General features: G+C 47.7%; 1 long non-coding RNA gene across 1 annotated transcript; it reads left to right on the top strand.

Annotated features, from left to right (window-relative positions):
• Positions 1 to 1361: 1361 nt before the first annotated feature.
• On the top strand, positions 1362 to 13609 carry LOC120993484. Its single transcript, XR_005777277.1, has 3 exons — positions 1362 to 1496; positions 5068 to 5080; positions 13598 to 13609. It is a non-coding gene; the product is annotated as an uncharacterized LOC120993484 (long non-coding RNA).
• Positions 13610 to 25208: the final 11599 nt, after the last annotated feature.

The raw sequence follows: 25208 nt of genomic DNA, 5'->3' as shown, positions 1-25208 counted from the left end.
GCAGTTATATGTTCTAAAGCCTTTTGTGGCATGTATAAGTGGAAAAAGAAATATATATTTGCCGTTCAGAGGTGCAGTTACAGTATGTTATGGACTATTAATACAAAATGGATACTTGCTTGTTGAGGACTATGTTTAGCTAAGATGGCGGCCAGGCATTCAGCCAACACCTATAAACTAGAATCTTACTTTGTGTTTTATCATGTGTTTCTTTGTGGTTTCCGTTCAGCTCAAGCAAGCAGTTACAAAGAGGTTTCCGTTCAGCTCAAGCAAGCAGTTACAAAGAATAAGAAGTAACGGTATCTCCCACGAGCAAGGGGGGAGGGTGGAGGAATTTCTTCTTCTGGCCGTCAAGGTTACAGAAAAGCATAGAGTGTTCGTAGCCAATAGAAAAGATATACTTTATCTTTCACCCCCCCTCCCTGTCGTAAAACCTATGTATTGTGTGTTGTTTTCAGAAAATAAAGCAGAGATCCTGTTTAACTCCTTGCTGTGAGTTGTCTCAGTCTGATCTCTCCGTGCACGTACATTAATTAATTTGGAGCAGTACATCAACCGAACTGGCAGCTTGGCCAGAACCAGAACAATTTTGGTGCCCAAACGTGGGGCTCGAGGATTGGACCCTCTGTTCCCGTACCCCCGGAGACCAGACGAGGAGAGGCGCACTAACGGACACAGGGATCGCAACCCGTGATATGAGGTAAGAAAATTGAGTCATCTTGCCCATAAAGTGTCCCCTGGTGTAGCCTCTTGGTGTTCGTCTGAGGGAGGGGTGCGGAAGCAGTCTGGGACGTCCTCGAGGGCATGAAAGTAAGAACCCCATATCTTTTTTTAAAGTCTTGATGTACTGTGTTGTGCCTATAAGTTGTGAAGACCCTGTTGACAAGTATCACTGACTGAGACAGGGAGTTCTCCTGTGTGCCTGTATCGGAGTTCAGCCCGGCGTCTGACTCAAATCTCCATAAAGGGGACGATCACAGATGGGTGGAGAGCGGTTCGGGGTAGCCCAGAGTGTGCTGCCGGGACTCAAAGGTCTTCACGTCCAGTGATTACTTTATACAGAGGTCTTTAGGCGGCTCCAGTAGGTGCGAGAGACGATTAGACAGTACGCAAGGGTTCTTCCTTGATGTATTGTGGTTTATTGTTTTTAATGTGCGACCCTTTGTAACGGAAACACAGACTGATAGAAACCCAAAGGTCTCCTAAAGTGCCTGTGTCAATCGGTCACCCTGGTGTTGTGACCGAGAGGCGACAGAAGGGAGGAGACCGGCCAGTGTCTACCCAGAGTGTGTGGGACATTAGGCTCAACGTGTTATATCGGGTTTCTGTGTTGTCCAGAACAAGGTGAAGGATCCAGAAGATGGGAAATGAGGAAAGTGTCCCGAAGGGTTACTGTTCACCTGAACAGTACGTGGCGGACAGGAGAGGCAAACGTTTCATAAAAGGATTAACTAAGTTGGAGAAGAGTTATAGTGTCTGTAAAGGAGGCATCCTATGTAGTGCCACCTGGCAAGTGTTGTTAAACGAGAAGAGCGAGAAGTTAGAGGATGATAAATTGACAGACATGGTCCGTGTGTGGTTGGACTGTAGTAAAGAATTTGAACAGACGGGGGGGGAGAACAAAATTTTGATGAGAAAAGACAGAGATATTTCTGTAAACCTAGTGTTGCATTGATACATGACTTGCCAACACCCTATAATGGCGCCGGGAAGAAAGCAGGTGGGTGGACCTGCAAAACATGTGGTCAACAGAATCCCTCCTCCCGTGATACGTGCCTTCACTGTGGGGTTCCCCACCCACAAAACCACACCTTGATAACTACTCCCCAGCACGTCCCATCACTTCCCGTGTTAGCTACAGCGCCATCTTGTCCCCAGGCAACGCCCATGAACGGACCTTTTAATATCATCCGGTCCGGACCCCCCCGTCACTCCTATGTCACCCTTGCCCCTTCCTACTACCTTGTACCCCATGGTTAACCCGGACGGTACATTCATGCTACCACACTCACCTGCCACCCTTACTCCTATAATGGTAGGAGGGCAACCTGATGAAGCAGAACAGGGGGATGCAGACGGTGCTGCAGAATCCACAATGGGCATACAAAATGCACCGGGTAATATGCAGACTCCTTCGCGGGGTACCCCGACCAGGGCTGGGACAAGGCCATTTGGTGCCCAGGGCGAAGATGGCAAACTGCGCCCCCCCCCCGTTTTTAAGAAAGAATCAATGTTGTTTCAAAACAAGAATATACTTAAAGCAATAGAACAAAGGACTGTGGGACTTTGAAAGTCACAGACACTATAAAGTTCCCCCCCATCATCATGTGCCAGTATAAAGTCCCCCCCATCATCATGTGCCAGTTTTGTAATAAGCCCCCCCCAATGTGCCAGTAACACTATTGTAAAAAAAAACAAAAAAAAAAACACTTATACTTACCTAAGTGTCAGCGATGCAGCCTCTTCCTGTGTCCCACGCTGTAATGTAAGGCTCAGGCGGCACGATGACGTCATTGCGCCGGCCTCTGATAGGCTGCCGGCCTAGTGCCTGCAGCCAGGGGCGTACATAAAAATCACTGGGCCCCATAGCAGGAATCTAAATTGGGCCCCCATTCCCCTTTTATAGCCCCTCCCTTTGTTCCATGAACTATTCTTGCTGCTGCGTTTTATAATTTATGCCATCAGGGCCGGAATGGGATTACAAAACAGCCCTGGCACACAAAAGAGGTATAATAGATGCAGATGTATATTATATACAGCAGTGTACAGTTATGTGAGGTACGCGGTATAATAGATGCAGTGTGTACAGGTATATAGTATATTCCCTAGTGTTCTGATATGTGAGGTACAGGGTATAATAGATGCAGTGTGTACAGGTATATAGTATATACAGCAGTGTACTGATATGTGAGGTACGGGGTATAATATATGCAGTGTATACAGTATATACAGTAGTGTAATATGTGAGGTACGAGGTATAATAGATGCAGTGTGTACAGGTATATAGTAAATACAGCAGTGTATTGACACCTCGTACCTCACATATCAGTACACTGCTGTATATACTATATATCTGTACACACTGCATCTATTATACCTCGTACCTCACATATATAGTATATACAGAAGTGTACTGATATCTGTACACACAGCATCTATTATACCTCATACCTCACATATCAGTGCACTGCGGTATATACTATATATCTGTACATATTGCATGTATAATACTGTGTAATATATGCAGTGTGTGTGCATGTATGTGTGTGTATATATATATATATATATATATATATACAGAGCAGTGTATTGATGTGACACATAGAAGGTATAATACTGTAGATGCAGTGTTTATAGAAATATGTGGTCAGTTATGCATTATAGTCACTGTGAGGTACATGAGGTAGTGGTAACTGTCTGAAGTAGTATACATGAGTGAGCAATGAGTAAAAACAGGGCATGGAGGGGGGGGGGTAAATGATGAAAAGTGGAGGACCTCCTCTTACCTCTCCATTCCAGTCTGTATGGATCAATACAGAGCTGCTTGTGAACTTTTAATACTTGCTGTTAGGGGTTGAAGGACCTGTGATGATGTCATCACAGGTCCTGGCAGATGTACCTTTGAAACCTAGGAACTACACCATTTTTGGTGCAGTTCCTTTGCTAGATTCTGCAGGACCTGTGATGTTGAAGATGATGTCATCACAGGTCCTGGCAGATGCACTGTTCTAACCTGGGAACTACACTTTACACTGTGCAGTTCCCTTACAGGACCTGTGATGACATCATCAAAGGTCCTTTAGCTTTAGAAAGGTAAACAGGAGTAATTAGGGGGCGGGGCTTCTCCTCCACTTCGGTGCCTGCCTGCAGCCTATCAGAGGAAAGGGAAGGGACACGCCTCTCCCTCCCCTGCACCTCCGCTGGCTGGCACAGACAGTTTACAATGGAGATGAGCGCAATGGAAGCGCTCATCTCCCTGTGCCCGGCGGCGGCTGCTCACTTGGGGGGGGGGGGGGTCATTTTAGTTGGGGGGGCACAGCATGATGTAGGGGGGGCCGTGGCTGGCACTTCACCTGCGCCCCCCTCCTGTCCGCAAATGATAGCGCCCAGGGCACCCGCTCCTTCGGCCCCTGCCTTGTACCGGCCCTGCCAGTTAATCATCGTCACCAACCAACACACATTAGTTCTAGATTATGTTACAGCTAAAGATGGAGGTATGTGCCAGGTTGTGGGACCCTCTTGTTGCCATTACATAGACCCGCAGGGTAATTTGCAAGTTAAGGTGGATATAGAGAAGATGGCGGATTTAAGAGATAAATGGCTGGATGCACATAAAGTTGATAAAGATACATGGTGGTCTGATACCTTCTCTTCCCTTAACCCCAATAACTGGTTCAAAGGTATTGGGGGTTGGTTCATGGGAATTGTCCAAGTAATATTGCAGGTAGCCCTAATAATATTGGTGATATATGTAGTGATTAAGCTCGTTCTTATTTGTGTGACCCGCTTTTCAAAAAGAATGAAGAAAACTGATGAACGACCTATTATGCTCCTCTACGATGAGGAAGGACAGAAGGAAACATCGTTCAACACAGCTCCCCCTCCTCACAATGATGCCTGGCTGAGATAGGGTGAGATGAATCCCAGGGTATTACCACAAGTCCGAGCAACCGGGAGCCTACCTATAAGGGGTAGGTTGTCGCCACTGCGGGTGAAGAGGATACGAATGGTATGCCCAGGGGATTCGCTAGGCGAAGGGAAAGTCTACAATCAAGTTTCCAAGGGGGGGCTGTTATGGACTATTAATACAAAATGGATACTTGCTTGTTGAGGACTATGTTTAGCTAAGATGGCGGCCAGGCATTCAGCCAACACCTATAAACTAGAATCTTACTTTGTGTTTTATCATGTGTTTCTTTGTGGTTTCCGTTCAGCTCAAGCAAGCAGTTACAAAGAGGTTTCCGTTCAGCTCAAGCAAGCAGTTACAAAGAATAAGAAGTAACGGTATCTCCCACGAGCAAGGGGGGAGGGTCGAGGAATTTCTTCTTCTGGCCGTCAAGGTTACAGAAAAGCATAGAGTGTTCGTAGCCAATAGAAAAGATATACTTTATCTTTCACCCCCCCTCCCTGTCGTAAAACCTATGTATTGTGTGTTGTTTTCAGAAAATAAAGCAGAGATCCTGTTTAACTCCTTGCTGTGAGTTGTCTCAGTCTGATCTCTCCGTGCACGTACATTAATTAATTTGGAGCAGTACATCAACCGAACTGGCAGCTTGGCCAGAACCAGAACAGTTATATGTTCTAAAGCCCTTTTTTTGTGTATTAGTGTAAAAAAAAAGGGCTTATTAGCCGTTGTGTGGTGAAGTGAGAAAAATACAGTCTTTTTTGGGATGTTTTAATTTCCATTTTATTTTATTTTTTGGATCTAACAGTATGTCAGTAGTGATGGACGAACATCGACCGGGACGTTTTGTGAACGCGCGTTCGCGATCAAATGTTTGAGAACCACGCGTTCGCGGAGGGCCCCGTTGACTTTAATGGCAGGTGAACCTGAAACCTGTGGCCGGAGGTTTATTAGGCGGTCACTGGATACAAATTTTACTGTAGGCCACTGGAGTACAGGCCCCAAAAATTAGGCATTCACCTGACAGAAAAGAACAAGTGATTATGTGGCTGGAAGTACAGTAGGCGGTCACTGGATATAAATTTTACTGTAAGCAAGTACAGGCCCCAAAAATTAGGCATTCACCTGACAGAAAAGAACTTGTGATGAGGTGGCCGGAGGTACATTAGGCGGTCACTGGATACAAATTTTACTGTAGGCCACTGGATACAGGCCTCAAAAATTAGGTATTCACCTGACAGAAAAGAACTTGTGATAATGTAGCTAGAGGTACATTAGGCGGTCACTGGATACACATTTTACTGTCAGCCAGTACAGGCCCCAAAAAGTAGGCATTCACCTGACAGAAAGGAACTTGCGATAATGTGGCTGGAGGTACATTAGGCAGTCACTAAATACAAATATTACTGAAGGCCACTGGAGTACAGGCCCCAAAAATTTGACATTCACCTGACAGAAAAGAACTTGTGATGATGTGGCTGGAGGTACATTAGGCGGTCACTGGATAAGAATGTTACTGTAGGCCAGTACAGGCCTCATAAATTAGGCATTCACCTGACAGAAAAGGTCTTTTATGCCAGTGTATATACATAAGACAAGAACCATTCTTCATTCTGGATGGTGGCAGATATGTGTGGCTGGCATGAGGAAATTACACGTGGTCGTCAAAGGTGTTGAATTCCTCAGAGATCCATGCCTTATTCATTTTTAGAAATGTGAGGTAGTCCACACTGTCGTGAGCTAGGTAAAGTTCGTACCAAACTTTAGCTTTTTTTGGACCCGAACCCGAACATTTACGTAAAAGTTCGGGTTCGTGTTCGGTGTTCGGCGATTTTTATGGCGCTTTTTGAAAAGCTGCAAAGCAGCCAATCAACAAGCGTTTAACTGTGTGCCCTTAGAAGCCATCACAGCCATGCCTACTATTGGCATGGCTGTGATTGGCCAACTGCAGCATGTGACCCAGCCTCTATATAAGGCTGAGTCACATAGCGCTGCACGTCACTCTGCTATTCTTAGTGTAGGGAGAGGATGCTGCTGCTGGGACAGATCAGGGATAAATACTAAGAAGAACTGCCTTATAACTCAGCGATATCAATCCAATGTGTTTTGTGGGTGCAGTGCACAGTTTTTTTAAGCCTGCACTGAGCCAACGTCTGTTGAAAACGCATTTTCTTTTACTTCAGTTTGTCACTATGAATACCTAATTGGCAGCCATTTTATGCAGACATGCTGGTGCAGCACTATCTATCTGCATGTCTGCTAGTCCAGAAATACAGCTTTTTTGCTGACTGTGCTTAAAAAAAAAAAAAATTCATATACTGGTCATCTTTGATTACACGTGCATAAGTGACTGTCACATTTAGGCCACAAATACGGCCATTAGTTTACTGCGTTTAAAAAAAAATCTTTTTTTCATATACTGGTCATCTTTGATTACACGTGCATAGGTGACAATCACATTTAGGCCACAAATACGGCCATTCGTTTACTGCGGTTGAAATAAACCGTGTGTTCATATACTGCTCATTTTAAATTTAGCGTACAAAGAATACAATAACATTTTGGCCACAAATACGGCCATTCATTTACTGCGGTTGAAATAAACCATGTGTTCATATACTGCTCATTTTGAATTTAACGTACATAGAATACAGTCACATTTAGGCCACAAATACGGCCATTCGTTTACTGCGGTTGAAATAAACCATGTGTTCATATACTGGTCATATTTCATTACACGTGCATAGGTGACAATCACATTTAGGCCACAAATACGGCTATTTGTTTACTGCGGTTTAAAAAAAACGTGTGTTCATACACTGCTCATTTTGAATTTAACGTACATAGAATACAGTCACATTTTGGCCACAAATACGGCCATTCTTTTACTGCGGTTTAAATAAACCGTGTGTTCATATACTGCTCATTTTGAATTTAACGTACATAGAATACAGTCACATTTAGGCCACAAATACGGCCATTCGTTTACTGCGGTTGAAATAAACCATGTGTTCATATACTGCTCATTTTAAATTTAGCGTACAAAGAATACAATCACATTTTGGACACAAATACGGCAATTCGTTTACTGCGGTTGAAATAAACCATGTGTTCATATACTGCTCATTTTGAATTTAACGTACATAGAATACAGTCACATTTAGGCCACAAATACGGCTATTCGTTTACTGCGGTTAAAATAAACCATGTGTTCATATAATGGTCATCTTTGATTACACGTGCATAGGTGACAGTCACATTTAGGCCACAAATACGGCCATTCGTTTACTGCGGTTTAAATAAAACGTGTGTTCATATACTGCTCATTTTGAATTTAACGTACATAGAATACAGTCACATTTAGGCCACAAATACGGCCATTCGTTTACTGCGGTTGAAATAAACCGTGTGTTCATATACTGATCATCTTTGATTACACGTGCATAGGTGACAATCACATTTAGGCCACAAATACGGCCATTCGTTTACTGCGGTTGAAATAAACCGTGTGTTCATATACTGCTCATTTTGAATTTAACGTACATAGAATACAGTCACATTTAGGCCACAAATACGGCCATTCGTTTACTGCGGTTGAAATAAACCGTGTGTTCATATACTGGTCATCTTTGATTACACGTGCATAGGTGACAGTCACATTTAGGCCACAAATACGGCCATTCGTTTACTGCGGTTGAAATAAACCGTGTGTTCATACACACCTCATTTTGAATTTAACGTACATAGAATACAGTCACATTTTGGCCACAAATACGGCCATTCGTTTACTGCGGTTTAAAAAAACAGTGTGTTCATATACTGATCATTTTGGATTTAACGTACATCGAATACAGTCACATTTAGGCCACAAATACCGCTGTCATATAGAGTTAAAAAAATAATAATTGTGCAATACCCTACATCAAGGTTTATATTGGCGATTAATTATTTTTAACATACTTAACCAATTTTTACTTTGCTTTGTGAACGTTAACTATGAAGCAAACATCTAATAAGTGACGTGGTCATGGTCGCGGTGGTGGTGTTGGTGGAGCCCCTGGTGCAGGGAGAGGACGTGGCTGTTCTGCCACAGCTACACGTCCTACTGAACCTGCTACCTCAGGTCCCAGTAGCCGCCAGAATCTACAGCGATATTTGGTCGGGCCTAATGCCCTTCTAAGGATGGTAAGGCCTGAGCAAGTACAGGTGCTAGTCAATTGGGTGTCCGACAGTGGATCCAGCACGTTCACATTATCTCCCACCCAGTCTTCTGCAGAAAGCGCACAGGTGGTGCCTGAAACCCATGCCCATCAGTCCCCCTGTGCATATCGGGGAAGCTGTCTGAGCCTCAAGTCATGCAGCAGTCTCTTATGCTGTTTGAAGACTCTGCTGGCAGGGTTTCCCAAGGGCATCCACCTAGCCCTTCCCCAGGGGTGGAAGACATAGAATGCACTGACGCACAACCACTTATGTTTCCTGATGAGGACATGGGAATACCACCTCAGCACGTCTCTGATGATGACGAAACAGAGGTGTCAACTGTGTCATCTTTCTGCAGTGTGCAGACCGAAAAGGAGGTCAGGGAGTAAGACTGGGTGGAAGACGATGCAGGGGACGATGAGGTCCTAGACCCCACATGGAGTGAAGGTCGTGCCACTGGCTTTCAGAGTTCGGAGGAAGAGGCAGTGGTGAGACCGAGCCAACAGCAAAGCAAAAGCGGGAGCAGGGTGCAAAAGCAGAGCAGCCGTCGCGGAAACAGTTCGCCTGCTACTGGCCACCGCCACCAGGGACCGAGCACACCAAAGGCAGCTTCAAGGAGTTCCCTGGCATGGCACTTCTTCACACAATGTGCTGACGACAAGACCCGAGTGGTTTGCACGCTGGGCCATCAGAGCCTGAAGCGAGCCATTAACGTTCTGAACCTTAGCACAACCTGCATGACCAGGCATCTACAGCCGAGACACGGGCTGCAGTGGAGTAAGCACCTTCAAAACCAAGAAAGGGCTCAGGCCCCTCCTGCTCCCTCTTCTGCTGCTGCCTCGGCCTCTTCCTCCACCTCTGGAGGAACGTTGGCACCTGCCGCCCAGCAAACAGAGGATGTGCCACCAACAACACCACCTCCGTCACCAAGCATCTCCACCATGTCACACGGAAGCATTCAGCTCTCCATCTCACAAACCTTTGAGAGAAAGCGTAAATTCCCACCTAGCCACCCTCGATCCCTGGCCCTGAATACCAGCATTTCTAAACTACAGGCCTTTGAAATGCTGTCATTCAGGCTGGTGGAGATGGACAGCTTCAAACAATTCATGTCGCTTGCTGTCCCACAGTACGTCGTTCCCAGCCGCCACTACTTCTCCAGGAGAGCCGTGCCCTCCCTGCACAACCAAGTATCCGATAAAATCAAGTGTGCACTGCGCAACGCCATCTGTGGCAAGGTCCACCTAACCACAGATACGTGGACCAGTAAGCACGGCCAGGGACGCTATATCTCCCTAACTGCACACTGGGTAAATGTAGTGGCGGCTGGGCCCCAGGCGGAGAGCTGTTTGGCGCACGTCCTTCCGCCGCCAAGGATCGCAGGGCATCACTCTTTGCCTCCTGTTGCCTCCTCTTCCTACTTGGCTTCCTCCTCCTCTTCTACCACCTCCTCATTCGGTCAGCGACAGACCTTCACCACCAACTTCAGCACAGCCAGGGGTAAACGTCAGCAGGCCGTTCTGAAACTGATGTGTTTGGGGGACAGGCCCCACACCACGCAGGAGTTGTGGCGGGGTATAGAACAACAGATCGATGAGTGGTTGCTGCCAGTGAGCCTCAAGCCCGGCCTGGTGGTTTGCGATAATGGGCGAAATCTCGTTGCAGCTCTGGGACTAGCCGGTTTGACGCACATCCCTTGCTTGGCGCATGTGCTGAATTTGGTGGTGCAGTGATTCATTCACAACTACCCCGACATGTCAGAGCTGCTGCGGGCCATCAGTGCGCGTTTCCGGCATTCTCATCCTGCCGCCGCTCGGCTGTCTACTCTACAGAGTAACTTCGGCCTTACCGCTCACCGCCTCATATGCGACGTGCCCACCAGGTGGAACTCCACCTTGCACATGCTGGAGAGACTGTGCGAGCAGCAGCAGGCCATAGTGGAGTTTCAGCTGCAGCACGCACGGGTGAGTCGCACTGCGGAACAGCACCACTTCACCACCAATGACTGGGCCTCCATGCGAGACCTGTGTGCCCTGTTGTGCTGTTTTGAGTACTCCACCAACATGGCCAGTGGTGATGACGCCGTTATCAGCCTTACAATACCACTTCTATGTCTCCTTGAGAAAACACTTAGGGCGATGATGGAAGAGGATGTGGACCAGGACGAGGAGGAGGAAGAGGGGTCATCTCTAACACTTTCAGGCCAGTCTTTTAGAAGTGGCTCAGAAAGAGGATTTTTGCAACAGCAGAGGCCAGGTACAAATTTGGCCAGCCAGGGCCCACTACTGGAGGACAAGGTGGAGGAGGATGAGGAGGAGGATGGGGATGAAGCATGTTCACAGCGGTGTGGCATCCAACGCAGCTCGGGCCTATCACTGGTGCATGGCTGGGGGGATACGGAGGACGCAGACGATACGCCTCCCACAGAGGACAGCTTGTCCTTACCTCTGGGCAGCCTGGCACACATGAGCGACTACTTGCTGCAGTGCCTGCGCAACGACAGCAGAGTTGCCCACATTTTAACGTGTGCTTACTACTTGGTGGCCACCCTGCTGGATCCCAGTTACAAAGACAATGTGCCGTCCTTAATTCCCTCACTGTAGCGTGATCGGAAGATGTGCGACTACAGGCGCACGCTGGTAGACGCGCTATTGAGAGAATTCCCGACTGATGCCGGGGGACAAGTGGAAGCACAAGGCGAAGGCAGGAGAGGAGGAAGAGGTCGCCAACGCAGCTGTGTCAGCGCCAGCACCTCAGAAGGCAGGGTTAGCATGGCCGACATGTGGAAAATCTTTGTCACCTCGCCGCAACAAACGGCCCCAACTGCTGATACGTGTTAGCAGGAGGCAGCATTTGAACAACATGGTGGAACAGTACCTGTGCACACGCCTACACGTACTGACTGATGGTTCTGCTCCATTCAACTTCTGGGTGTCCAAATCGTCCACGTGGCCAGAGCTTGCCCTGTATGCCTTGGAGGTGCTAGCCTGCCCTGCAGCCAGTGTACTCTCTGAACGTGTATTTAGCACGGCAGGAGGCGTCATTACAGACAGACGCAGCCGCCTGTCCACAGCCAACGTTGACAAGCTCACGTTCATTAACCACTTAAGGACCACAGGTTTATACCCCCCTAAAGACCAGGCCCTTTTTTACAAATCGGCACTACACTACTTTCACCGTTTATTGCTCGGTCATGCAACTTACCACCCAAATGAATTTTACCTCCTTTTCTTCTCACTAATAGAGCTTTCATTTGGTGGTATTTCATTGCTGCTGACATTTTTACTTTTTTTGTTATTAATCGAAATTTAACGATTTTTTTGCAAAAAAATGACATTTTTCACTTTCAGTTGTAAAATTTTGCAAAAAAAACGAGATCCATATAGAAATTTTGCTCTAAATTTATAGTTCTACATGTCTTTGATAAAAAAAAAATGTTTGGGTAAAAAAAAAAATGGTTTGGGTAAAAGTTATAGCGTTTACAAACTATGGTACAAAAATGTGAATTTCCGCTTTTTGAAGCAGCTCTGACTTTCTGAGCACCTGTCATGTTTCCTGAGGTTCTACAATGCCCAGACAGTACAAACACCCCACAAATGACCCCATTTCGGAAAGTACACACCCTAAGGTATTCGCTGATGGGCATAGTGAGTTCATAGAACTTTTTATTTTTTGTCACAAGTTAGCGGAAAATGATGATTTTTTTTTATTTTATTTTTTTTCCTACAAAGTCTCATATTCCACTAACTTGTGACAAAAAATAAAAACTTCTATGAACTCACTATGCCCATCACGAAATACCTTGGGGTCTCTTCTTTCCAAAATGGGGTCACTTGTGGGGTAGTTATACTGCCCTGGCATTCTAGGGGCCCAAATGTGTGGTAAGGAGTTTGAAATCAAATTCTGTAAAAAATGACCTGTGAAATCCGAAAGGTGCTCTTTGGAATATGGGCCCCTTTGCCCACCTAGGCTGCAAAAAAGTGTCACACATCTGGTATCTCTGTATTCAGGAGAAGTTGAGGAATGTGTTTTGGGGTGTCTTTTTACATATACCCATGCTGGGTGAGATAAATATCTTGGTCAAATGCCAACTTTGTATAAAAAAAATGGGAAAAGTTGTCTTTTGCCAAGATATTTCTCTCACCCAGCATGGGTATATGTAAAATGACACCCCAAAACACATTCCCCACCTTCTCCTGAGTACGGGGATACCAGATGTGTGACACTTTTTTGCAGCCTAGGTGGGCAAAGGGGCCCATATTCCAAAGAGCACCTTTCGGATTTCACTCGTCATTTTTTACAGAATTTGATTTCAAACTCCTTACCACACATTTGGGCCCCTAGAATGCCAGGGCAGTATAACTACCCCACAAGTGACCCCATTTTGGAAAGAAGAGACCCCAAGGTATTCGCTGATGGGCATAGTGAGTTCATGGAAGTTTTTATTTTTTGTCACAAGTTAGTGGAATATGAGACTTTGTATGAAAAAAAAAAAAAAAATAAAAAATCTGCATTTTCCACTAACTTGTGACAAAAAATAAAAGATTCTAGGAACTTGCCATGCCCCTCACGGAATACCTTGGGGTGTCTTCTTTCCAAAATGGGGTCACTTGTGGGGTAGTTATACTGCCCTGGCATTTTCCAGGGGCCCTAATGTGTGGTAAGTAGGTAAATGACCTGTGAAATCCTAAAGGTGCTCTTTGGAATATGGGCCCCTTTGCCCACCTAGGCTGCAAAAAAGTGTCACACATGTGGTATCGCCGTATTCAGGAGAAGTTGGGGAATGTGTTTTGGGGTGTCATTTTACATATACCCTTGCTGGGTGAGAGAAATATCTTGGCAAAAGACAACTTTTCCCATTTTTTTATACAAAGTTGGCATTTGACCAAGATATTTCTCTCACCCAGCATGGGTATATGTAAAACGACACCCCAAAACACATTCCCCAACTTCTCCTGAGTACGGCGATACCAGATGTGTGACACTTTATTGCAGCCTAGATGCGCAAAGGTGCCCAAATTCCTTTTAGGAGGGCATTTTTAGACATTTGGATACCAGACTTCTTCTCACGCTTTGGGGCCCCTAGAATGCCAGGGCAGTATAAATACCCCACATGTGACCCCATTTTGGAAAGAAGACACCCCAAGGTATTCAATGAGGGGCATGGCGAGTTCATAGAAATTTTTTTTTTTTGGCACAAGTTAGCGGAAATTGATATTTTTAATTTTTTTCTCACAAAGTCTCCCGTTCCGCTAACTTGGGACAAAAATTTCAATCTTTCATGGACTCAATATGCCCCTCACGGAATACCTGGGGGTGTCTTCTTTCCGAAAAGGGGTCACATGTGGGGTATTTATACTGCCCTGGCATTCTAGGGGCCCTAAAGCGTGAGAAGAAGTCTGGAATATAAATGTCTAAAAATTTTTACGCATTTGGTTTCCGTGAGGGGTATGGTGAGTTCATGTGAGATTTTATTTTTTGACACAAGTTAGTGGAATATGAGACTTTGTAAGAAAAAAAAATAATAATTCCGCTAACTTGGGCCAAAACAATGTCTGAATGGAGCCTTACAGAGGGGTGATCAATGACAGGGGGGTGATCAGGGAGTCTATATGGGGTGATAACCACAGTCATTGATCACGCCCCTGTAAGGCTTCATTCAGACGTCCGTATGCGTTTTGCGGATCCGATCCATCTATCAGTGCATCCGTAAAAATCATGCGGACATCTGAATGGAGCTTTACAGGGGGGTAATCAATGACAGGGGGGTGATCAGGGAGTCTATATGGGGTGATCACCACAGTCATTGATCATGCCCCTGTAAGGCTTCATTCAGACGTCCGGATGCGTTTTGCGGATCCGATCCATCTATCAGTGGATCCGTAAAAATCATGCGGACGTCTGAATGGAGCTTTACAGGGGGGTAATCAATGACAGGAGGGTAATCAATGACAGGGGGGTGATCAGGGAGTCTATATGGGGTGATAACCACAGTCATTGATCACGCCCGTGTAAGGCTTCATTCAGACGTCCGTATGCGTTTTGCGGATCCGATCCATCTATCAGTGCATCCGTAAAAATCATGCGGACATCTGAATGGAGCTTGACAGGGGGGTGATCAGGGAGTCTATATGGGGTGATCACCACAGTCATTGATCATGCCCCTGTAAGGCTTCATTCAGACGTCCGGATGCGTTTTGCGGATCCGATCCATCTATCAGTGGATCCGTAAAAATCATGCGGACGTCTGAATGGAGCTTTACAGGGGGGTAATCAATGACAGGAGGGTAATCAATGACAGGGGGGTGATCAGGGAGTCTATATGGGGTGATCACCACAGTCATTGATCACGCCCCTGTAAGGCTTCATTCAGACGTCCGGATGCGTTTTGCGGATCCGATCCATCTATCAGTGCATCCGTAAAAATCATGCGGACATCTGAATGGAGCTTTACAGGGGGGTAATCAATGACAGGGGGGTGATCACCACAGTCATTGATCATGCCCCTGTAAGGCTTCATTCAGACGTCCGGATGCGTTTTGCGGATCCGATCCATCTATCAGTGCATCCGTAAAAATCATGCGGACATCTGAATGGAGCTTTACAGGGGGGTAATCAATGACAGGGGGGTGATCACCACAGTCATTGATCATGCCCCTGTAAGCCTTCATTCAGACGTCCGTATGCGTTTTGCGGATCCGATCCATCTATCAGTGCATCCGTAAAAATCATGCGGACATCTGAATGGAGCTTTACAGGGGGGTGATCAATGACAGGGGTGTGATCAATGACAGGGGTGTAATCAATGACAGGGGGGTGATCAGGGAGTCTATATGGGGTGATCACCACAATCATTGATCATGCCCCTGTAAGGCTTCATTCAGACGTCCGGATGCGTTTTGCGGATCCGATCCATCTATCAGTGAATCCGTAAAAATCATGCGGACGTCTGAATGGAGCTTTACAGGGGGGTGATCAATGACAGGGGGGTGATCAATGACAGGGGGGTGATCAGGGAGTCTATATGGGGTGATCAGGGATGATCAGGGGCTAATAAGGGGTTAATAAGTGACGGGGGGGGGGGGTGTAGTGTAGTGTAGTGTTGCTTGGTGCTACTTTACTGAGCTACCTGTGTCCTCTGGTGGTCGATCCAAACAAAGGGGACCACCAGAGGACCAGGTAGCAGGTATATTAGACGCTGTTATCAAAACAGCGTCTAATATACCTGTTAGGGGTTAAAAAAAACACATCTCCAGCCTGCCAGCGAACGATCGCCGCTGGCAGGCTGGAGATCAACTCTCTTACCTTCCGTTCCTGTGAGCGCGCGCGCCTGTGTGCGCGCGTTCACAGGAAATCTCGGCTCACGCGAGATGACGCCTATTGGCGTTAGCGTAGCCTGGGGGAGCCGCCGCAATGACGCCTTTCGGCGTTACAGTTGCGGGAAGTGGTTAAAATGAACCAGGCTTGGATCCCACAAAAAGTGCAATGATTCTTTGTTTTCTTTTTTTTTTATTTGTCCCAATATTTTGGGGGCTACCCCAGTAAAATATATTTAAAAAAATTGTTGGCTGCCTCCTCTATTGCTGCCTCCACCTACAACACCACATTCACCGCCTCCTCAACCTCCAACTCCATATCCACCTCCTTCTCTGAGTTGCAGGTTAATAATTTGTAATTTTTACTTATTTTATTTTAAGTTATTTCCCTATCCACATTTGTTTGCAGAGCAGTTGCCATTCTCTTAAGCACATTTTACTGCCTTTTACATCCCTCTAGCCTTTTCAAGGACTATTTTAGAGCCATTTTAATGCAAAAAAGTGCCAATTTTTAGTGCCCAAAATGGAAAAAAATCTTATTTTCAATTGTCGGGTGACATTTTACCATTTTCTGTTCTATTGCTGGGTGACATGAACCCCCTTTTGCCGTGAATGAACCCCTGCTGTGCCTGGGTGACAGGGGCCTAAATCTCTCAAAATCGTCTGTTCTATTGCTGGGTGACATTAACCCCCTTTTGCCGTGAATGAACCCTGCTGTGCCTGGTTGACATGGGCCTAAATCTATCAAAATCGTCTGTTCTATTGCTGGGTGACATGAACCCCCTTTTCCCGTGAATGAACCCCTGCTGTGCCTGGTTGACACGGGCCTAAATCTCTCAAAATCGTCTGTTCTATTGCTGGGTGACATGAACCCCCTTTTGCCGTGAATGAACCCCTGCTGTGCCTGGGTGACAGGGGCCTAAATCTCTCAAAATCCTCTGTTCTATTGCTGGGTGACATGAACCCCCTTTTGCAGTGAATGAACCCCTGCTGTGCCTGGTTGACATGGGCCTAAATCTCTCAAAATCGTCTGTTCTATTGCTGGGTGACATGAACCCCCTTTTGCCATGAATGAACCCCTCGACGAGGGGCAAGCCATGAGTTCTATGGCAAATTGTGCCACAGGTCAATCCTGCACACCAAGTGGTCCAGGGGTTCCTCGCTTCTCAGAGCGTCCACATGTTTAGTTAACCAGACACCTGTAGGTCTAGGCGTTCCCTGAGGCTGGATCCGGAGGCATGCTGTCGATGGGTTGGATGCAAGAATGATCCCATATCCGAAAATGACCAACACATCTTCAAACCGCCCTCTATATGCAGGCGCGGTAGGATTGGTACCCGCACCTGTTTCGCTGTGGGTGGAAATTCCTCTGCCAGCGCCCGCAACAGAAGAATGTAGCATCTCTCGCAGCTAGGCCTGGAAATGCTGCATTCTGCCAGCCCTCTGTGATGCTGGTAACATGTCCACCATTTTGTGTTAGTACTAGGGGTCTAAGTATGTTGCCACCCAGTACTGGTCCTTGCCCTTTATGCTTTTTATACGTGGGCCCCTCTTCAAACGATGGAGAATTAAGGCCCCCATTGGCACTAAATTGGAAACGTGGAGCGCCATGGCTCCTGCTCATCGCCCAGGAGAATGTCGTCATCGGTCTCCTCCCCCCATCCACGGACAACACCAGGAGTCACAGAAAAGTTTAAAGTCCCCCTCAAACCCTGCTCTTCTTGCTCCTCCTCCCTCCAGCCACCATCCTCCTCTCACTCCTCTTCAGACTCCTGCTGACTTGTCTCAGATGGTGTAGCCCCCCATGGGAATTCATTTTGCATTGCGACTTCCTCATCTTCCAGCTCCTGCTCCTCGACGGCTTGATCAATGACACGACACAATGCATGATCCATAAAGAATGCATAAAGTATGATGTCACTGATGGCGCCCTGGCTGTGACTGACCAGTTTGGTGATCTCATCAAATGGGCGCAGAAGTCTGCATGCGTAGCGTATGAGCAGCCACTGGTGCGGTGAAAAGAAACCAAACTCCCCAGAACCTGTCCTGCTGCAGAGTTCGTACAGGTAGTCGTTAACGGCACGTTTCTGCTGGAGCAGCCTATCAAGTATGTACAAGGTGGAGTTCCAGCGCGTCGGGCTGTCACAAATCAGACGTTTGACGGGCAAGTGGTGTTGCCGCTGAACCTCAGCAAGGTGAGCCATGGAGGTGTACAATTTTCTAAAATGGCCAGAGACTTTCCTGGGCTGCCGCAAGACGTCCTGGACCCCGGGGTATTTGGCAACGAATCGCTGCATGACTATGCACATCATGTCTGTCCTGTCATTTTGCACTGTTTCAGCGCGCTCAGCAGATTGGCATCGTCGCACATCACTTTACATACTGTCAAATTGAGCAGGGTTAGCCACTGATCGGCCTGTGACCGCAGAGCTGAAAGCAGTGCAGGACCGGTGTGGCTCTTGGCTTCGAGGCGCAACAGCTGCAGCACAGCATGGCAATGTTTCACCTGGCACGTCGAATAGGTTTTGGGGAGCACAGTGGAAGAGGCGGTAGCAGTGGAAAAGGAGGAGTCAGCCGAGGATGGAGTAGGAGGAGGAGAAGAAGAGGCAGGCCTGCATGCAATCCGTGGCGGTAACACCAAATATACACTGGAGCCACAGGTTACATGCTTGACGGCCATCAAAAGGTTCACGCAGTGGCCAGTAAAACTTATGTACCTTCCCTGCCTGTGTTTGCTAGACCACATGTCTGTGGTCAGATGTATCTTGGCACTGACACTGTGTGCCAGAGATATATTCACTTGCTGCTGAACGTGGCCATATAGCTCTGTGATGCCCTTCTGGGAGAAATATTTCCTTCCGGGGACCTACCTTTGCGGTGTGTGAATGGCCACAAATTTTCTAAAGGCCTCCGAGTCCAACAGTTTAAATGGCAGTAGTTGGCGGGCTAGTTGTTGGGCAAGAGAATTATCCAGCGTCATCAACTTTTTACGCTCGAACATTTGGGCCACGGAAGCCTTTCATCTGCCAGATGAACGCGACAAGGGCACAGTGGAAGGTGGAGTGGAGGACAAATGGGAGGAGAAGGAGAAGAGGCAGGATGTGGAGCACCGGGAGTGTGGCTTGGTGGGTTCTGACGGTGTTGTTCCCACTGGGCTCGGTGATGGGAGGCCAGGTGCCTTCTTAAGGCGGTCATTCCTAGGTGAGTGTTGGGCTTACCGCGACCTATGCGTTGACAGCGCAGGCTGCAGATGGCAATACTATTGTCAGCAGCTGACACGCGGAGCTATGTGCCGGCATCCTGGGAGCACCAGAAGTGACCGTGCATAGTGGATGGCTCGCTCCAGATACATTTGCAGTCTGCTTTTTGCCTCCTGTGCCCTGCAAGCTCTGCCTGCTTCTCATCCTTCTCCTCCCTCTCTGCTGCTCCGTCTCTCCCTCTGAACTCCCCTCCTCTTCCTCTCTTGTTGGTACCCACGTGACATCCATCAACACATCATCATCGTCACCTTCACCACCACTGACATTTGAGATCTCGGAGTAGGCAGCAACAGCGGGGTACTCCCTCCTTGTGCTTATCTGGGTACTGTCGTCTGACAGCTGGGTGGCGGCTGTTGCTACCTCCTCTTCCTCATCTGATGTCAAGAATGGCTGTGCATTGGTAAGGTCTGGGAATGGATGGGAAAATAATTCCTCTGACTCGAGTGGAGGGACTATAGTGGTGGTGTCTTTGGGGGTGTACACAGCAGAGAGCAAGGAGGGTGCAGATACAGAGGAGGGGGGTGCAGAAGCGGAAGAAGGCTAAATGAGCCACTCAACTAACTCTGGTGCGTCCTTTAAAGTAATCGCACGCGCCTTCTTCAACTTCCCACTTAGGCTCCGGCCTGGTGCACCTGCCCGACCCCTACCACCCCTGCGGAACGGCCTGCCTCTTCCTCTGCCTGTCATTTTCAAAATGACCCTGTGCCGAAGTCCCTAGAGAAGAGCAGTATTTGTGGAAGCAGGTATATCGCAGGCCTCAATCAATATTTGGTGGAAACAGGTATATCAAACCCCTCAATCAGTATTTTGTGGAAGCAGGTATATCGCAGGCCTCAATCAATATTTTGTGGAAGCAGGTATAACCATCCCCTTAATCAGTATTTTGTGGAAGCAGGTATATCGCAGGCCTCATTCAATATTTGGTGGAAACAGGTATATTGAACCCTTTAATCAGTATTTTGTGGAAACAGGTATATCAAACCCCTCAATTATTTTTTTTCCCACAACAGATATCACACCACCATGTTTATTTGGGGCAACAGATATATCGTAGGCCTCAATCAGTATTCTGATTCTATGTTAGAAAGTATATTATAGGTATATCACACCACTCAATCAGTTTTTTGGGGGGCAACAGCTATATCACACCCGTTGCAATTAGTTGTTCCAATAGCGATTGTCCCTCTATATAGCTGCGGTATCGCAGCAGAACTGCACACAACTGCTGCACAATACAAATGCACTATACACTTTCTATGTTAGAAAGTATATTATAGGTATATCACTCCCATGTCTCAATCAGTTTTTTGGGGGGGCAACAGCTATATCACACCCGTTGCAATTAGTTGTTCCAATAGCGTTTGTCCCTCTGTACAGCTGCGGTATCGCAGCAGAACCGCATAAGACTGCTGCACAATACAAATGCACTATAATATACTTTCTATGTTAGAAAGTATATTATAAGTATGTCACACCCCTCAGTATATCACACCTACCGATAGCACACCTATACCAGTCCTTAAAAGGACTTTTGTGGCCCTATTAGCTAGCGTTTGGTGTCCCTAACAGCCTGTCCCTGCTCCACAAAGCAACCTCTTCCTACATTGGCAAAACACAGAATGTAAAATGGCTGCCAGATCTGGTTCTGTGATAGGGTGGGGGTGTGCCCATGTGCTGAAACTTCTCAATTGGCTGTCCTGTCCCACCTGATGGATGTGTCATGGGACAAAGTTCGGCGCAATGAAAAAGAATATGGCACAGGTGGACATTGCCACGTGTTCGCATGTTCGGCGAATCGCGAACGCGCAAAGTTCACCGCGAAACGAACGCTGGACGAACCGCAAGGCCATCTCTATATGTCAGACAGAGAAGTGACAGGCCATGCACAGGGTAGTGGCAGAGGCCTAAATGTTTCTGGCACAGGCTGAGGTCGCAGCAGAGTAAGGTGCCATGGCAGCAGGGATCACTTCGAGAAGCCTGAGCTCCCAGTGTCAGCTAGCTGTCGTGTCTTGACCAACAACCCAGCAGTTCTTCAATAGTTGACTCGATCTTCGACTTCGTCGCAAGTGACATCAGATACCCCCAGCCAAGAGTCAGTGGGTTTGTCAGACACAACCCTTAGTTGGCATGGCCCAGGAGCAGGCCCTGTGCCCTCAACCTGGCTCTGTCGTTTTCTGTTCCCTCGGCCAGAGAAGTATTGTATGCTGTGGGCTCAGCTCCACTATACAGTGAGGACGAGCTACCAGAAGACAGTCAGCAGCTTCTGGCAAGCTATGATGTGGAGGAGACAGCCACCACTTCCTCCACTAGGCAGGCAAGTAGTGATGAGGAGAGTGGCGTGAAAGTTGGTGTTGCGAGCGGTTAGGCTCCTGACTGAGAGATGGTTGAGGTGAACATCAGTGACGTGCAGATAATACTCGATGATGATGATGTAGCTGATTGCACTTGGGGCTTCCTCATCATCGGGAGAAGAGGGTGGCAGCTTGCCCATCAGACAACAGCGGAGCCAGCAAGTTGCTAGCGTGGCCGGGAGTCAGCAGGCTGGCAGCTGTGGTAGGTCGGGAGTCAAACGTGCCCGGGGTAGAACACACGCTTTTCAGGAGCCTACCTGCCCGGGAAGTAGCAGTGCACGGGTTCACGGAGGCAGCAGCGGTAGCAGTCAGTCAGTGCGTACTATTGGGGGTAAAATTACCTACTCTGTGTTTTGGCAGTTTTTTGTTAAGCCGCCGGAGGAGGTGAAAATGGCCATATGTAGAACCTGTGGGCAGAAGGTGAAGCGTGGCCAAGGTTTCAAATTTGGCACCACGGCCCTGCGTGAACATATGCAGCATCATTATAAAGTGGAGTGGGAGAACCGTGGCTTTGATGTGGTGGTCCAGCCTGCCGCAGCAACTGCTACATCACCCAGTGGCACACAGCTGATTTCAGGCAGTCAAGGCTCTACCACCTCAGCCAAAGGGAGCTGTCTATCCTTCCCATCATCTGCCAGTCCTGATGCTCCTGCTCCTCTTCCTCCTACTCTTCGTCAGTCATTCCATCAGCAATCGATCACCGAAGCGATTGTCAAGAGACAACTGTATGCATGCACTCATCCAACAGCGCAGAAGCTGAACGTGCTCCTGTCCAAGTTGCTGGTGCTGCAGTCCCTCCCTTTCCAAGTGGTGAACTCTGTCCCTTTCAGAGAACTGATGGCTTGTGCCGAGCTGGGGTGGAGAGTCCCAAGCCATCATTTATTTGCCAAAAAGGCAGTACCAGCCCTACACACACACATGTAGAACAGAAGGTGGGACAGTACTTGAGCCTGTCGGTGTCTGCCAAAGTGCACGGCAGCGCCGATGTGTGGAGCTGTAACTACAGTCAGGGACAATACATGTCCTTTACAGCCCACTGGGTGAATGTGGTTCCTGCACAGCCACACCAGCAACTTGGACAGGTTCTGAAGCTGTTGGTCCTGCGACAAGCCGTTGGTCCTGTTCTCAAGCCATTGGTCCTGCGACAATGTCCACCTCTGCCTCCTCATCCTCCACCCTGTCCTCAGCTGAACGTGGGGAGGATGAGGGACACTGCAGGGACAATTCACAGTGCCCCTCCAGCATACCACTTGTGCAGGGCTGTTCTGCACCTCGTTTGCCTGGGCGAACAGTCACACAGGGGAGGAACTGCTCCGTGTCCTTCACCAAGAAATCGAATCCTGGCTTTCTCTGCGACAACTCAAAATCGGAACCATGGTGACCGACAACGGGAAAAACATGGTGTCACCGCTGTGTCAAGGAGGGCTGAGCCATTGTCACAACCAGACAGCTGAGAAGCTCTGACAGAAGCCTTTCAGAACCTCCTCCTTGAGTTTTCTTTGTTTTGGTTTTCAGTTCCTCATCTCGTTAGTCTCTCTCAGCTGTCATGTAGTTGGACTGATTGCATCCCTTTAAATTCCTTCCCATAATGCATTAGTGTGCGGCTTATACAACTTCCTGGAGTGTGTGTGCTTGCTGTTCCTATTTCCCAGTCTTCTTCAAGATAAGTGCTGTACATTCATTTGTGATTTTCTGTTTGCTGGATCCAGATGACCCTGACTCCCTCCGTGTTTAGTGTAGGGAGCCGGTGGTCGTGTCCCCTCACTATTGTAGGGTGTTCAGGTATTATATAGTCGAGGTACGGGGATATGCGATCATCCACCTTTGGGGTGTCCGCATAGGCTGAGCAGTCAGGGAGAGTGCCAGGTCTCATGCAGGGGTCTCCCTTTTGTTCCTTAGTTTTGGATCCAGTGAGTCATAGATTCTTTTGCATTGTCTTGTTTCCTGTACACCTTCCGTGACAGCCATGCGCCCTGCATGGCACACGTGTTCAATCTGGCTGTCAAGCGGTTCCTAAAATCTTCCACCCATCTGCAAGACATTCTAAAAATGGTCAGGAAACTTTGCATGCACTTCAGTCACTTGTACACTGCAAAGCACACCCTCTTTGATCTGCAGCGGCAGAACCGCATCCCCCAATATAGGCTGATATGCAATGTTTCCACCTGTTGTAATTCCACCCTCCATATGTTGGACCGACTGTATGAACAGAGAAAGGCCATAAACGATTATTGATGATCCAAGAGGACAGGAGTACTCCCTTGTAACTTCGATGCCACCTCCCTGATGCCACACATCTGATGCCAAGTGCTTTTTCTTTCACCCACCATCTTCAGCGGGTACTGGTATTGCCACCCACCTCCCCACTCTGGCACTGGTTCACTATGTGGTCTCCTGATGCTGCTGCCACCTCCACACTATGTCACCTTTCCACTCTGTGGCCTCCTGATGCTGCTTCCCCATCCACACTGTGTCACCTTGCCACTCTGTTGCCTCCTGATGCTGCTTCCACCTCCACACTATGTCACCTTGCCACTCTGTGGCCTCCTGATGCTGCTACCCCCTCTCCACACTGTGTCACCTTGCCACTCTGTGGCCTCCTGATGTTGCTGCCACCTCCACACTATGTCATTATGCCACTCTTTGGTCTCCTCATGCTGCTGCCACCTCCACACTATGTCACCTTGCCACTCTGTGGCCTCCTAATGCGGTTACCACCTCTACACTGTCATTGTGTCCCTCTGTGGCCTCCAGATGCTGCTGCCACCTCCACACTATGTCATCCTGCCACTCTGTGGTCTCCTCATGCTGCTGCCACCTCCACAATATGTCACCTTGCCACTCTGTAATCTTCTGATGCTGCTGCCACCCCCACACTATGTCACCGGGTCACTCTGTGGTCTCCTGATGCTGCCGCCACCTCCACACTGTCATTGTGCCACTCTGTGGCCTCCTCCTGATGCTTCCGCCACCTCTAGACTCTGTCATTGGGCCATTCTGTGGTCTCCTCATGCTGCTTCCCCCTCACCACTATGTCATAGGGCCACTCTGTGGACTTCTCACCCTCCCCACTCCATGACTGGGCCACTATTTTGCCTTTTGGCCTGACTGACATCATCTTTCTTTTTGTCCCTTCTTTTGATCTGTCAGAAGGAAGGAAAAATTAGATGCACAACAGATCCTGTCTGTGTAGCAGCTTTAAGGCCTGTATAGTCCCATAAGAATTGGCTTGTAATTTGGCAGTCAAAAGCAGGAGTGAGTACAAAACACAGAAGACATGCAAATATTCCATTCAGGTGTCATATCTGTTTTGGATCTACTCCTGTTTTTTTTTTGGCATTAGCAATACTGATGAAATTATTGACCAAATGCTGACTGAGTGAAGGCGGATGCTCAACAGACAGGATCCGTTTTTTGGGGGTTATTGTTCTGACGTATCAGAGGAAGGGCAAAATAA

This window comes from Bufo bufo, chromosome 3 (genome assembly GCF_905171765.1).
Source record: "Bufo bufo chromosome 3, aBufBuf1.1, whole genome shotgun sequence".
Classification (NCBI taxonomy): Eukaryota; Metazoa; Chordata; class Amphibia; order Anura; family Bufonidae; genus Bufo; species Bufo bufo.
The sequence above is the reverse complement of the archived record's forward strand: the minus strand, read 5'-3'. Positions and strand labels throughout refer to the sequence as shown.